This window comes from Microcaecilia unicolor, chromosome 9 (genome assembly GCF_901765095.1).
Source record: "Microcaecilia unicolor chromosome 9, aMicUni1.1, whole genome shotgun sequence".
Classification (NCBI taxonomy): domain Eukaryota; kingdom Metazoa; phylum Chordata; class Amphibia; order Gymnophiona; family Siphonopidae; genus Microcaecilia; species Microcaecilia unicolor.
Genome location: NC_044039.1, coordinates 162,086,380 through 162,099,654, shown reverse-complemented (window position 1 = coordinate 162,099,654; position 13,275 = coordinate 162,086,380). Strand labels below are relative to the sequence as shown.

Below are 13,275 nucleotides of genomic sequence, written 5' to 3'. Positions count from 1 at the left end.
TAGCTTAACCACAAGGTCAGTTGGTATATAGTTTGGACATGTGATATAAAAAAATTGCTGAAGTAGCATGAGGAGGTGGGATTAGAATTTGTGACACTTGCCAAGGAAGGCTAATTTCTTTTCTGTATCGCTATAGCCACTGCTTGAGCAACTTTTACTTGTTTCCAGAATAAACTTTTCTTTTTTATTTCACTTCTGAGTAAGTATTATGTTTTTTATTAGTGTAAGAAACAAATCCAAGAACGTGGGTTTCTAGCAGTAATCAGTTGGGGTTTGGCTAAGGTGGGTGCAGACCCCAACAGGACACTCAAGAAATTATATGGAAATACTTTTAAAACAAATAGGAAGAAATTTTTTCACTCTAGTTAAGCTCTGGAACTCGTGGTAACAGAGGTTAGCGTAGGGTTTAAAAAAGGTTTGGACAATTTCCTGGAGGAAAACTCCATAGTCTGCTATTGAGACAGACATGGAGGATGCCACTGATTGCCCTGGGATTGGTAGCATGGAATGTTGCTACTATTTGGGTTTCTGCCAGGTACCTGTGACCTGGATTGTCCACTGCTGGAAGCAGGATACTGGGCTAGATGGACCACTGGTTTGACCCAGTATGGTTATTCTTATGTTTTTATGTTAGAGGGCAGAAACTAGGTGAGGCATGGGAAGAGAATGAGTGTGGAAAACATACAGTGTAGAGTACAAACTGTGCACTGCCAGTTGTGCAGTTAGGATGGCTTAATTTAGTGCTTCCCAATAGGAGGTGCTAAGTGCAGACATGCTAACTGTGACCAGGTTTTGCACAGGCTAAAGCACATGTCCATGCATTAACTGCAGAAAACATGCTGGGTATGACCCCAACAATTGGCGTGTAGCCTTTGCACCTAACAAGCACTTCCTGGGTATCAGTGACCGTGATACCCCAATGCTCCTGGTGCCCTGCTTCAAAAGAGACCGATGTCAATACTTCTTGGCCTCTGCCCGGCACACCACATCGAGTTCCCTTAACGCCGATGAGGATGATGTGAATCCTTACGAATCCTTGGTATCGGATCCAAGAATACCCAGATGATTCAGAGGGAGCTGCTGATACTTGATGCAGAGGCAAGTAGAGACCTCCTTGATGTCAAAGCATCCCCAGCGTCCGATGAAGCTTCTGAAGTTGTTGATGGACCGGACTTCTCAGTGCCAAAAATATGTTTGCACTGTTCGCGACTCTTTGTGGTTCTCTTGGACATCTGGTGAGAGAAATTGTAAGAGAAAGCATCATGGTTGGGCCCCAAGCATGTCACGCACCAATTATGTGTATCGGTTTTCAATATGATCTTGCCCACACTGGGTGAACTGTTCGAAACCACTGGGAGTTTTCTGGGACATGTCGGGGAAGATAGCCACAGTGAAATCAAGTGGCTCAGTGATGAAAGGAAAAGAGAAAAAATTAGTATCCTGACCAGGACACTCAGGCCAAAGTGGGCCAACAAGCCACAGAAAATGAAAAGAAAGTTATAAATGTCGAAAAACATTAAGAAACTAAAAAGGAAAGGAGAAACAGGAACTCTGGTCCCATGCAACGCTTACAAAAAGGAAAAACAGGCGACAAGGCTGAAAATTTCATAGGTGCAAACTGCGACAGAGGAGAGACTGAAAAAGATATCTTCACTGCTCTGTGAAAAGAACATGACTGGCTGGTCATGCGCAGCAATGGTGGGCGGGAGGGCATGAATACATGCACTGTGGGACTCCCAAAAGCTTATGGAAAAGAAGCTGAGGATTTTTTCACACTGGGCTCTATCAGATGACATCACCCATTAGTGTGAACGTGCTGTCCTGCCTGTCCTCGGAGAAAATTTTCTCCATCACAAGAATGCACATATTTTTACATGGCTCAAGTGCAGGAGTGTTTGGAGGCATACTCTGGGCAGAGCACGAGCAGAGTTGTGATTTACGCATGCTCCGGTCAATATTCAGCTGGCAGAGGTCAGCAGTTTTTAAATGCTAACCGCTGCAGAAAGAATTAGGCTCCAATATTCAATGTCTTTAAGACATTTATATGGGTCCCAGCTGAATATCAGCCATGACTCATGTAAGTGGTGTGCATGTCCCTCCTCCCACCTCCCAACACAATTATAGATCCCCCTCCCTACCTCCTGACGATCTCAGACACCACCTCCCACCCCCATGACACAATAGCAGATCCCCCTCTCCCTCTAGTTAAGAACAGTCCCTTCTGGGCCTACACTAGTCCCTGGTGGTCCAGGGGGGTGATGGGGCCACGAACGAACCCTACTCACTCCTGCCCCTAGGGCCTCCATTGTACAAATAGCTGCCGTGATCTCTAGCAGAAGTCTCGTAGCACTAGGGGCAGGAACAAATGAGGTTCGCTCCTGCTGTCATTGCCCTACTGGATCACCACAGACCATAGGAGCCAACTTTTTTAATTGATTGGGGATGCTAAATCCAATGGAAATTACCTGTTATGTTTCTGCTATGTTTTTGCTAAGCAGGCTGAGGAGAGACTGGTACCCACTCTGCTAGGGCTAGGGAGGGGCTAGGGATCTCTCTGCTAGGGTAGCTGGGTGGGACTTGCTTGCTATTGGTCAGCTGGGTGGTAGCTGAAGTCTGCAGTTACTGACGTCAGTAGCCAGGAGCTATTTTTACCTGCAGTTTCAGGTAAGCGCTGCTTTAGCGTTTAGGGGCCAGATGCACTAAACTTAACGAGCCCTTAACGAGCAAGTAGTAAACCCTGGCATGCACTAACTACTTTTTTCCAAAGACGGTAGCAGCTAACGAAAACAGAATGCAGATGAGCAAATTGTGTAGAAATCCTATTGTAATGAGATGCACTAACTTTTTCCGATTACCTTAACGCTGAAAAACGGTGGAAAATCTAACGAGAGGTCTGTACCTCTCTTTGGGGCCAGGGGCATAGCTGCTATGGGGCCACGGAGGCCTGGGCCCCCATAGATTTGGCCCTGGACCCCCCGCCGGTGACCCTCTAGAAACCCTATGAGATGCACTAACTTTTTCTGATTGCCTTAACGCTGGAAAACGGTGGAAAATCTAACGAGAGGTCTGTACCTCTCGTTGGGGCCAGGGGCGTAGCTTCTATGGGGCCATGGGGGCCTGGTCCCCCATAGATTTGGCCCTGGACCCCCCGCCGGCGACCATCTCAACAACCCCCCTCCCACCGCCAACCCGTCATCTGCTACCTTTGCTGGCGGGGGACCCCAACCCCCACCAGCCGAAGTCTTCTTCCTTCGTTCCTCGTTTGGTTTCTGAGTCTGACGTCCTGCACGACATCAGACTCACAGAAACAAAACGAAGCTCTGCAGATCGCAAGGCTTCGTTCTGTTTCTGTGAGTCTGACGTCCTGCACGTTGTACATGCAGGACGTCAGACTCAGTCTGAAACCAAACGAAAAACGAAGGAAGACTTCGGCTGGCGGGGGTTGGGGTCCCCCACCAGCAAGGGTAGCAGGCGGTGGGTTGACGGCGGGAAGGGGGGGTTGAGAGGATCGCCGGCGGGAGGGGGGGGGTCAAAGTTGTTGGTGTCAGCAATGGCGGGGGGGTTAGCGGCGCCGGGGAGGGGGCTAAAATGTGCCCCTCACCTCGGCTCTGGACCCGCCTACTGTTGAAGTCTGGCTACGCCCTGGTTGGGGCTGTGCAGGATTGGAAAACTTAATAAAATGTAAAAAAAATACAATCGGGGGGGGGGGGGGGGGGGGGGGGGCAAAAACGGCCAGGTGCTTGTCAGAAGCATCCTTTATGGACGTCCTTCACTATATATATATATATATATATATATATATATATAAATCAAAACAGGCTAAAGCTCCGATGGTGCAGGCTCTTTTTTGGACCCCAGAATAATAAAAACGTCCTTTTTGCCCGTGCTTCACTCAGCTGAGAGACCCAGAAGTCTCTGAGCCAATCACAGTGCGTTTAGCTGAGTTAAACGCGCTGTGATTGGCTCACAGACTTCCGGGTCTCTCAGCTGAGTGAAGCACGGCCAAAAAGGCCGTTTTTATTATTGCGGGGGGGGGGGGGGGGGGGCAGGTCACCCAAAATGGATGTCTTTTTTTGGGCAGACCTTCAGGATGTGCGATGGACTCGCGACAGATAGATGTCCCGGTAAGTGGCAGGTTCGGGATGTGAGCGCCAAGACGCAGGTTGGCCGGGGGCAGGCAGACAGGAGGCTCGCTGTCTGCGAGTGGCATGGCTGTATCACTTCCCCTCAGCATCACTACAGCAGTAGTAAGGGTAAGGAGGTAACGGGTACGGCGGAGGTCTTTTCAGCAGCAGAATCGAGGGCACAAATTAACAATCAAGATACGCTACTGTGCAGGGTACAGACAGCGGAAAAAGCACCAAGGACGACAGTGTTAACAAAAAAATGTAATCTCAATGGCCGATGTTGCTATTCTGGGTTCTAATCCTGCTCCTGCTGCTGTTTATAGTAGACCTAGGAACCATCATCCGGCTCTGGCACTTGCTCCGCCTCTAGCCCAGAGTTCAGCCGGCTCTCTTTCTCGTGGCCAATCAGCGCCCTTCCGGCCCAATGCTCCCACGTTCTGATTGGCCCCGGTGCTCTCGGCTCACCTCTGCCCATGGGATTGGGGCGCCGTGGAGGTCAGGGCGGGAAATTCCTCCTCCATTTTACCGCTTGGCTCAGCTTTTGGCTGGCCGCGTCGCTTCGTACCCCCCACCTCTGCCCACGGGACTGGAGCGCCGTGGAGGTCAGGGCGGGAAATTCCTCCTCCGTTTTACCGCTTGGCTCAGCTTTTGGCTGCTTTGCTTCGTGCTTGGTGGTGCAACTAGTCTAGGACGTCATTCTTGAGGTTTATTTTTTTTTAGCGATCCACCAGCCAACTGTTTATCAATGGAATAGAGAATGCAAGTGAGCTACAACGAGCAGCTCATTTGCATTCCTATTCCTTGATGCATGCCCGTTCCTTACCGATTCGCTAAGGGAATCGGTAAGGGAAAGGCATTAACAATTTTTTAGTGCATCTTCCCCTAGAGAACTTTCCTGCTGTAGTTTCTTATCTATCTTTTTCCCTGAGAGCTTGCTCTGTGTGCAGGAGGGATTTATTTATTTATTGCATTTGTATCCCACATTTTCCCACCTCTTTGCAGGCTCAATGTGGCTTACAATACATCATGAATAGTGGAGATGTAATAGAAAATATACATTTAGTGTTACAGTAGTATCTTGGGCAACATGATAAAGAAACATCATAGTAGTATAACAAGCAGATTTTGTAATACAGTTCTGAATATATGTGTAGGCAGTGGCGTACCAAGGGGGGGGGCAGTGGGGGCGATCCGCCCCGGGTGCCAGTGGGTGGGGGGTGCTCCGCTCCCGTCGCCTCCCGTGGCCTTTCCCGCGGCGCCGCACATTAAAAAAACCAGCGAAGCTGCGTCGCAGGTAGCGCCTCGTGCCCTGCTTGTAAAAAAAAAAAATCAAATCTCCTTCCTTCTCCTCCTCGTCTTGACGTCTTGATTGGAAGGCCCGAGTCGACGTCAAGACGTCAAGACGAGGAGGAGAAGGAAGGAGATTTGATTTTTTTTTTTTTTACAAGCAGGGCACGAGGCGCTACCTGCGACGCTGCTTCGCCGGTTTTAACGGGACTGAGGTGGGGAAGGAGAGGAGCGAAAGGGACTCGGGTGGGGGTGTTCAGAGGGGAGAAGGGGACTGGGGGGGGGGTCTCAGACAGGGGAGGGGAGAAGGGGACTGGGGTGGGGATCTCAGAGGGGAGAAGGGAAGGGAGGGGAGAAGGGGACTGGGGTGGGGGTGTTCAGAGGGGAAAAGGGGGGGGGAGAAGGGGACTGGGGTGGGGGTCTCAGACGGGGGAGGGGAGAAGGGGACTGGGGTGGGGTGTTCAGAGGGAAAAGGGGACTGGGGTGGGTGTCTCAGACAGGGGAGGGGAGAAGGGGACTGGGGTGGGGATCTCAGAGGGGAGAAGGGGACTGGGGTGGGGGTGTTCAGAGGGAAAAGGGGAGGGGAGAAGGGGACTGGGGTGGGGAGAAGGGGACTGGGGTGGGGGTGTTCAGAGGGGAGAAGGGGACTGGGGTGGGGATCTCAGACAGGGGAGAAGGGGACTGGGGTGGGGGTGTTCAGAGGGGAAAAGGGGAGGGGGGTGGGGATCTCAGAAAGGGGAGGGGAGAAGGGGAGGTGAGAAGGGGACTGGGGTGGGGGTCTCAGACAGGAGAAGGGGAGGGGAGAAGGGGACTGGGGTGGGGGTGTTCAGAGGGGAGAAGGGGGCTGGAACTGGGGGCTGAAAAAAGGGGCAGAGAGAGAGAGAGGGGACAGATCCTAGATGGAAGGGGGAGCGAGAGGGAGGGCAGACCCTGGATGGATGGGAGAGGGAGGGCAAATGGTGGATTGAAGGGGCAGAGAGAAAGGGCAGGCAGTGGATGGAAGGGACAGCAGAAAGGGCAGACACTGGATGGCAGAGAGAGAGAGAGAGAGTGAAGACAGATGCTGGATGGAAGGAAGACGGTGAAAAGAAGATGAGGAAAGCAGAAACCAGAGACAACAAACTGTAAATAAATATATTTTTTTATTTTTTTTGCTTTAGGATAAAGTATTGTAGATGTGTTAAATGTTTATAATAGAACATGTAAATAAGGTAATCTTTTTATTGGACTAATTTTAATACATTTTGACTAACTTTCGGAGAACAAAACCCCCTTCCTCAGGTCAGGATAGGATACTGTAAGCACTATACTGTACTGACCCGAGGACGGAGGTTTTGGCCTCTGAAAGCTAAATGTATTAGTCCAATAAAATGGTATTATTTTACTTTCTATATTTGTTTTATTTCTATTTGTTAATTTGTAAAGTGGTGATTGGTACTTGTTAGTTTTTTTTCAAATTTACATCTGCTGTCTTTATATTTTGCACAGTACTAGGGGACAGTTTCTGTGGTGTTGCATTGTATGCAGAGTCTGGCATTGGGGGTTCAGTTTAATTTTTGTCTAATAGAAAGTTTATGATTACTTATTCTATAGTGGATTAGGGTGTATCTGTGTTTGTGAAAAAGACATGGCTTTCAGTTGGCATGGACTGTGCAGGATCTACGATCTGTACTATTCTGTCTGGTTTCGTTTTACAATAGGTGAATTGATGTTCTAGTGCTCACTGTAGTGTTTAAGATGCTTTCCTTTTCCTTGTGTGACTCGTAGAAATGACTGCTTATGGTATGGTAGAATTGCTCTATAGGTCCTGAGTGTTTTGTATTCTTGGCATGCCTAGTACTGGATTTTGGGGGGGGGGGGGGTGTTAAAAAATGACCGGCCCCGGGTGTCAACTACCCTAGGTACGCCACTGTGTGTAGGAGTTATCTATGTTCACATTGGTTGATTTTTGTGGTATGCCTTGTTGAAGAGATGGGTCTTCAGCAGTTTGCGAAAGTTCGTTAGTTCGTAGATCGTTTTTAGGTTTCGCGGCAATGCGTTCCATAACTGTGTGCTCAAATAGGTAAAGTTTGACGCATGCATTAGTTTGTATTTTAGATCTTTGCAGTTAGGGAAGTGCAGATTCAGGAATGTGTGGTATGATCTCTTGGCAATCCTGGGTGGTAAGTCTATCAGGTCTGACATGTAGGCAAGTGCCATCTCCGTGAATGATTTTGTGGACTAGGGAGCATATTTTGAACGTGATGCGTTCTTTAAGTGGGAGCCAGTGTAGTTTCTCTCATAGAGGTTTAGCACTTTCATATTTTGTTTTACCGAATATAAGTCTAGCTGCAGTGTTCTGGGCTGTCTGAAATGTTTTGATTATTTGCTCTTTACAGCCAGCATACAGCACGTTACAGTAGTCTAGATGACTGAGCACCATTGATTGTACCAGGTTACGGAAAACAGTCCTTGGGAAAAAAGGTCTTATTCTTTTTAATTTCCACATTGAGTGGAACATCTTCTTGGTTGTGTTTTTCGCGTCGCTCTCGAGTGTTAGGTGTCAATCGATGGTAACTCCAAGAATTTTAAGGGTGTCTGAAATTGGAAGGTTCAAATTTGGTGTGTTGATGGCGGTGAATTTGTTCTTGTTATGATGAGAGGAGAGTATTAGGCATTGGGGTTTTTTTTTCTGCATTAAGTTTCAGCCGAAATACATCTGCCCATGCTCTTAAGTGCTGGCTTGTCAGCATTTATTCTGTGTATTTATGTGTTTGTCTCAGCATGGGGTTAATTGGCTTCCCCCTGCAGCTGGGCGGTGTTCTCTGGTTGAGGTTAGTGTGTGTCTTCTGTGATGTGTTAACTTGTTTGCTTTAGTTAACTTATTTGTTTTAGTTCTGTTTGATGTGGTTTCACCTCTTGTCCTGGGGTTGTGTGCTGTGTTAAACCCTCGGTCTCTGTGTCTGCTGTGTGTGGGTTATCTGTGCTTAGAAGTCTGTGTTCTGGCTAGTACTCCTGTTGCTCAGGACTCTTTTCCCGGCAGGGCTGGGTTCTGGCTGGTCTGCCTTACCTGTCAGTTTGGTTCAGCTTGCCTGATACTACTGCTGCTTCTGTTAACCCTAAGTCCTGCCGGCCGCCTGAACCCCAGGGGCTCAACTCCTGGGGGCAGGTAGCAAAGTGCAGGAGAAGACTGGCGAAGCTGTTCCGGTATCTGTGTCCCTGCGACAACCATATAGTACCTGTGGTTGCCAGCTGGTTCCTGTGGCTCCGTATCTGGTAGCTGGGTGCTGCCTAGCCTGTTGGTGTAGGCCGATCGTGTCCTGTAGTTCCCTATCCTTTGAGGGGTTCTGCACCTCTTCTCGGGAGCCTGGAGTCCTGGGTGAGTACCCAGTGGTCTGTTAATTGTATTAGTTGTGGTTCGGTCCACCCCAGGCCTCCCCTAGATTCCCTTCCTGTTTGTGGCCTGGGCTCAAGGGCTCACGATCAAGGAACTAGTGACAGTTGTGACATTACCCCATCTCTGGATATAGTCAAGGAGTTTGCTAAATATTGGGGGTACTCAAGCACCCACAGTGCTGATTACTATGCCGAGGACAAAGGTAGGCCTAGGGAGAACTCTTATAACAAGGGTGGGGAGGGAGGTTAGTAATTTTGTTGGGGGGTGGGGAGATCTGAGATTGTGTTTGGGGGTAAAAGGAGCAATTGAAGCTTGCTGGGGTGGGTGAGAGGGAAGGGCCGACATTGTACTCTATAGGCTAGGACCCAGAAGTTATGTAGGTGCTGGCACCTGCACAGCTAACCAGGCAAAGATAGGATTGCTTTCTACATGATTCTAAATGCCCAGTTAGTTATGTGGCACTGGAACTGAATATTGTTGGTACCTGCAAAACTCACGGCTCCTCTCCTCCTCCCTCACCTGCCCACTTCCAATATGACCAGTGAGTGCTGATATTCAGTGGCACTGTCCAGTTAAGTGGTGCTGAATATTGGCAGCTAGGTAGGCACAAGCAATTTTAAATGGGCAGGAGGCTCTCCCGTCCATTTATATTGCTTTGAATTTCAACTCTATTGTTATAAAATAAATGTGTAGGGATCTAAGATGGTACAAGCTGCTTAACACTGCTGCTGCTGGCTCTGGACTTTCTACTAAGTTACATTTATCTGCTTATTATGGTGAAAAGAAGAGGGAAGACAAAGGTGTTACCTATGCCCCCCCGTCAAGTGTCGCAGCCAATGATCCCGCAGCTGGTGAGGCAGCTGAAGTTGACAGTGTTTACGTCAAGCAGTCCTTGCTGCCAAGTCCCATGAAGGAGAGGATACTCAGCTTCAGGTGACTTTGAGCCCCAAAAGATGAGAGCCCCCTCTTCAACCAGGGATTCAACATTTCTTGGACATGGAATCATTAGCTGGAACTGCGAGTGGAATCCCAACAGAAACCAGAACCAAGGCAGTGTTCTTTGATCCCGGAACTGCTCACAGACTGCTCAGAGGCAACAGGAGGAGGGAGCATGCACACTGCCTGAGGCAGGGAGAAGCAATTCAGGCTTTTTTCATTTTAGCCCTATTAGACCCCCCCCCCCCCTGCTTGTCAGCATTTGTATGAGCTGCTGAAACCTGCGGTGATAATGTTGGATGCTATATGGGCAGCACTAGTATCTTTGGAGAAAACTGTGAGTGGCAATGTAAATAATATGGTGGGAATTGTGGAGAAGTTATATGACTATGTTAACACTCTGGAAGGAAAAGTACTGGGACATGATAATCAAATTAAAGAGTTGGGACAGCAAGTAACATCTGTTCAAAAGGTGAAAGCAGGAATAATTAAAGATACAATGGTGCTGAGCAATAGGCTGAAGATACTTGAAAATAGGACCAGGAATTTAAATCTGAGAGTCCTGAACTTCCCTCGCTCTCCTTCCATATCCTCCAAAGAACTCTTCAAGAGGTCCCTTTGCAAATCTCTTGGTTTGGCAGAGGGGGCTATTTCTCCATTTCAAAAGGTGTTTTATCTCCCTTTTAAACAGGCAATGGAAAATCTGGGAGTAGGAGAGCCCCATGAAGGGATCTCTCCTGGTAGTTTAAATTTGATCATCTTTTTGAAAACAACTGTGGAAGATATTCAAGATCGAGCAACTTTGCTGGTGTCATTTGTTTTTTAAATCAATAAGGACTCTCTGTTCTAAGACTTTTCTTTTGGCAACATCATCTGCTTTTTGGGACACAAGAGTTTGGATTTTCCCTGTCTCTAAACACTCTGGCCAAACATAAATTATTTCTTGCACTAAGATCTGATGTTCTGTCCATTAGAGTAGGCAGTTATTAGATTGTAAGCTCTTTGAGCAGGGACTGTCTTTCTTCTATGTTTGTGCAGCGCTGCGTATGCCTTGTAGCGCTATAGAAATGCTAAATAGTAGTAGTAGTAGTAGTAGTTCTTTTTAAGATTTCCAGCTAAGCGTTTGATTAAGCATGATTGTCATACATATGTTTTTTAGGACCCAAAGGAACTGAGAATTTTTCTAGATTAAAAAAAATGCTACATAGATACTATACTACTTTGTTAGATATGTTCATTGTTCTGACATAACACTCGTATCACTACTACTGATAACCTTGACCCACTGATTAGGAAATCAACTCCTGTATCTCATAATGTCAAGTGGATCACAAAAGATTTATCTAACTTGAAAACTTTATGTTGTTGCCTGGAGTCGATGGCGTCAGTCAGGCAATTCCTCTTTCAAAGCTGAATGGAGAACGTCATTTAAATGATATTAAGCTACAATATGCAAGGCTAGAAAGACCTTCTTTGTGACTCAAATTGACTCCTCACATTCTATGTCTAGACAGTTTTTAAAATATTTTTAAAGGGCTATCCTCCTTCAATTCTGGCCAAGATGATCAGGACAATTTTCGTTCATCTTCTGATCTAGCACACTATTTTTTGGAGAAAATAATTAAGATCAGGGATTCTGTACCTCCTAACTTACTGGCTGTCATTGATATGTTGGACACTGATCTATCTGCTTCTCCCACTGACAGGATCTGGTGTTCCTTTTCTTTTATTGATAAGGCCAAGATTAAACAGCTACTAGATTTTCTTCTTGTCTATTAAATGGCTGTCCTGTGTATCTTATGAAGGACCCTCCCCCTCAGGTTTTAGACTGGATTGTTCATTACCTAAATAGTTCACTGCAATTGTGTCAATATCCCTTTAATTGTGGGGAATTATTTTTTTTTATTTATTTTTATTTATTTATTTTATTATTAATAATTTTTATTATTATTTGCAAAACTTTAACAGGTATAATACTGTCAAGTTAAACACAGCCATAATAATCAAACAAGCATAAGTCATTTCAACCTTACAATCCAATACAATCTGGCTTACTTAGACCTCAAAAACAGGTGGTAGGAATTAGTGAAGTTTAACCATAAACAAATTATCAAATAATTATCCAAATTGGAGTCGTTTTTCTCTACATTTCTTTTAACTCTGACTCTGTTCTACTTCCAGAAAGGATTTAAGCTGATCAGGAACATAAAAAACATATTTAGTCTGATTAAGCCTTATAAGACATTTACACGGGTAAGCCAAGAGGAAGTTCCCCCCTTTATCAACAACTTTGGACCTCATAGATAGAAGGAAGGGAGGGAAGTCAGGAAGGAGATGCACATGGATGGAGGGTAGGGAAGAGAGAAGAAATGCTGGACAAGGATGAAGGGAAGGAAAGACAAAGGAAGGAGATGCACACGGATGGAGGGGAAGGGAGAGAGGAGAAATGCTAGATATGGATGGAGGGAAAATTGCTGAAATTAAGGGCTGGATCGTAACACTTTGAGGGCAGATGCTGAAACTGGAAGAAGGATAGGGACAGGGCTGGTAGACAGGACACTTTAGGACACAGGAGGATGGTGGACTTGGTGAGAGAAAAAAATATCAGATGGAAAGAAACACTGCATAAAACAGAAGTCACTGGGACCAAAGTGAATAGACAAGATGGCGTCGTGAGCGGGTGTGTAAGAAGTGAGCTCTGACCCTTTCCTTCTGATTAAACAAATTCCTGGTGATATGCCGCATACCAAACGTAAGGCAACGCTCCGAGGGATTCCCCTACCTTCGGGAACGTCCACACCGGCAGGACAAGGACTCGAGCGCTTTTTCCCCGCTCTTTCTCGTCGAGGCGGAGCGGAATCCTTGTCGGAGGGAATCGGTGAAGCGAGCCCCCCGCTGGAAGCTGAAATATCTTTTTCCCCGCCATGCTCGACACCTCCTCCGTGTCCTGCAACGATTGCCAGCCGTACGGGGTCTACTCTGGAGCCCGGAAGGGGCGAATCAGACAGGCCCATAGGGGAACGCGGCAGGGCTGAGATAACAGCAATTGCAGGAAGAGACACAGAGGTAAATCTGGACAGGATTTGGTTGAAGCTTCTCGATATAGAGAAAGCCTTGGGACGCTCTTCAGAAGAGGTAAAATCTTTAAATTTACATGTGAAAGAAGTGAAAGACTCCCTGGATATGGCTAAGCAAGATTTTTCCACAAAAATTGAGGCCTTACAGATAGAGACTAAGCAGAATGCAGATTTCAAGGTGGCTGTGATTAAGGATAATTTGGATATCAGAAGAAAGATGGAACAAATGGAGAACTACAACAGGAGACTGAATTTACGCGTTTTAAATTTTCCTAGACTGTTGGGTGTATCTCCAATTGATATGTTTGTTAGATTCCTGAAAGAAAACTTGAATTATTCTCAGGAAGTAGTTCCTCCATTAAATAAGATTTATTATATACCTAGCACAATGAAAAAGGTTGAAGAAGAGATTTCAAACAATTTACAAAATGTTACAGCTATGTTGGAGAAATCTATAGATGACGCAAATGAA

General features: G+C 46.6%; 1 protein-coding gene across 3 annotated transcripts in view; it reads right to left on the bottom strand.

Moving 5' to 3' along the window:
* KLHDC1 (kelch domain containing 1) overlaps window positions 1-13,275 on the bottom strand; it is a 245,909-nt gene that overhangs the window by 173,592 nt on the left and 59,042 nt on the right. The gene's annotated exons all lie outside the window — the stretch shown is intronic.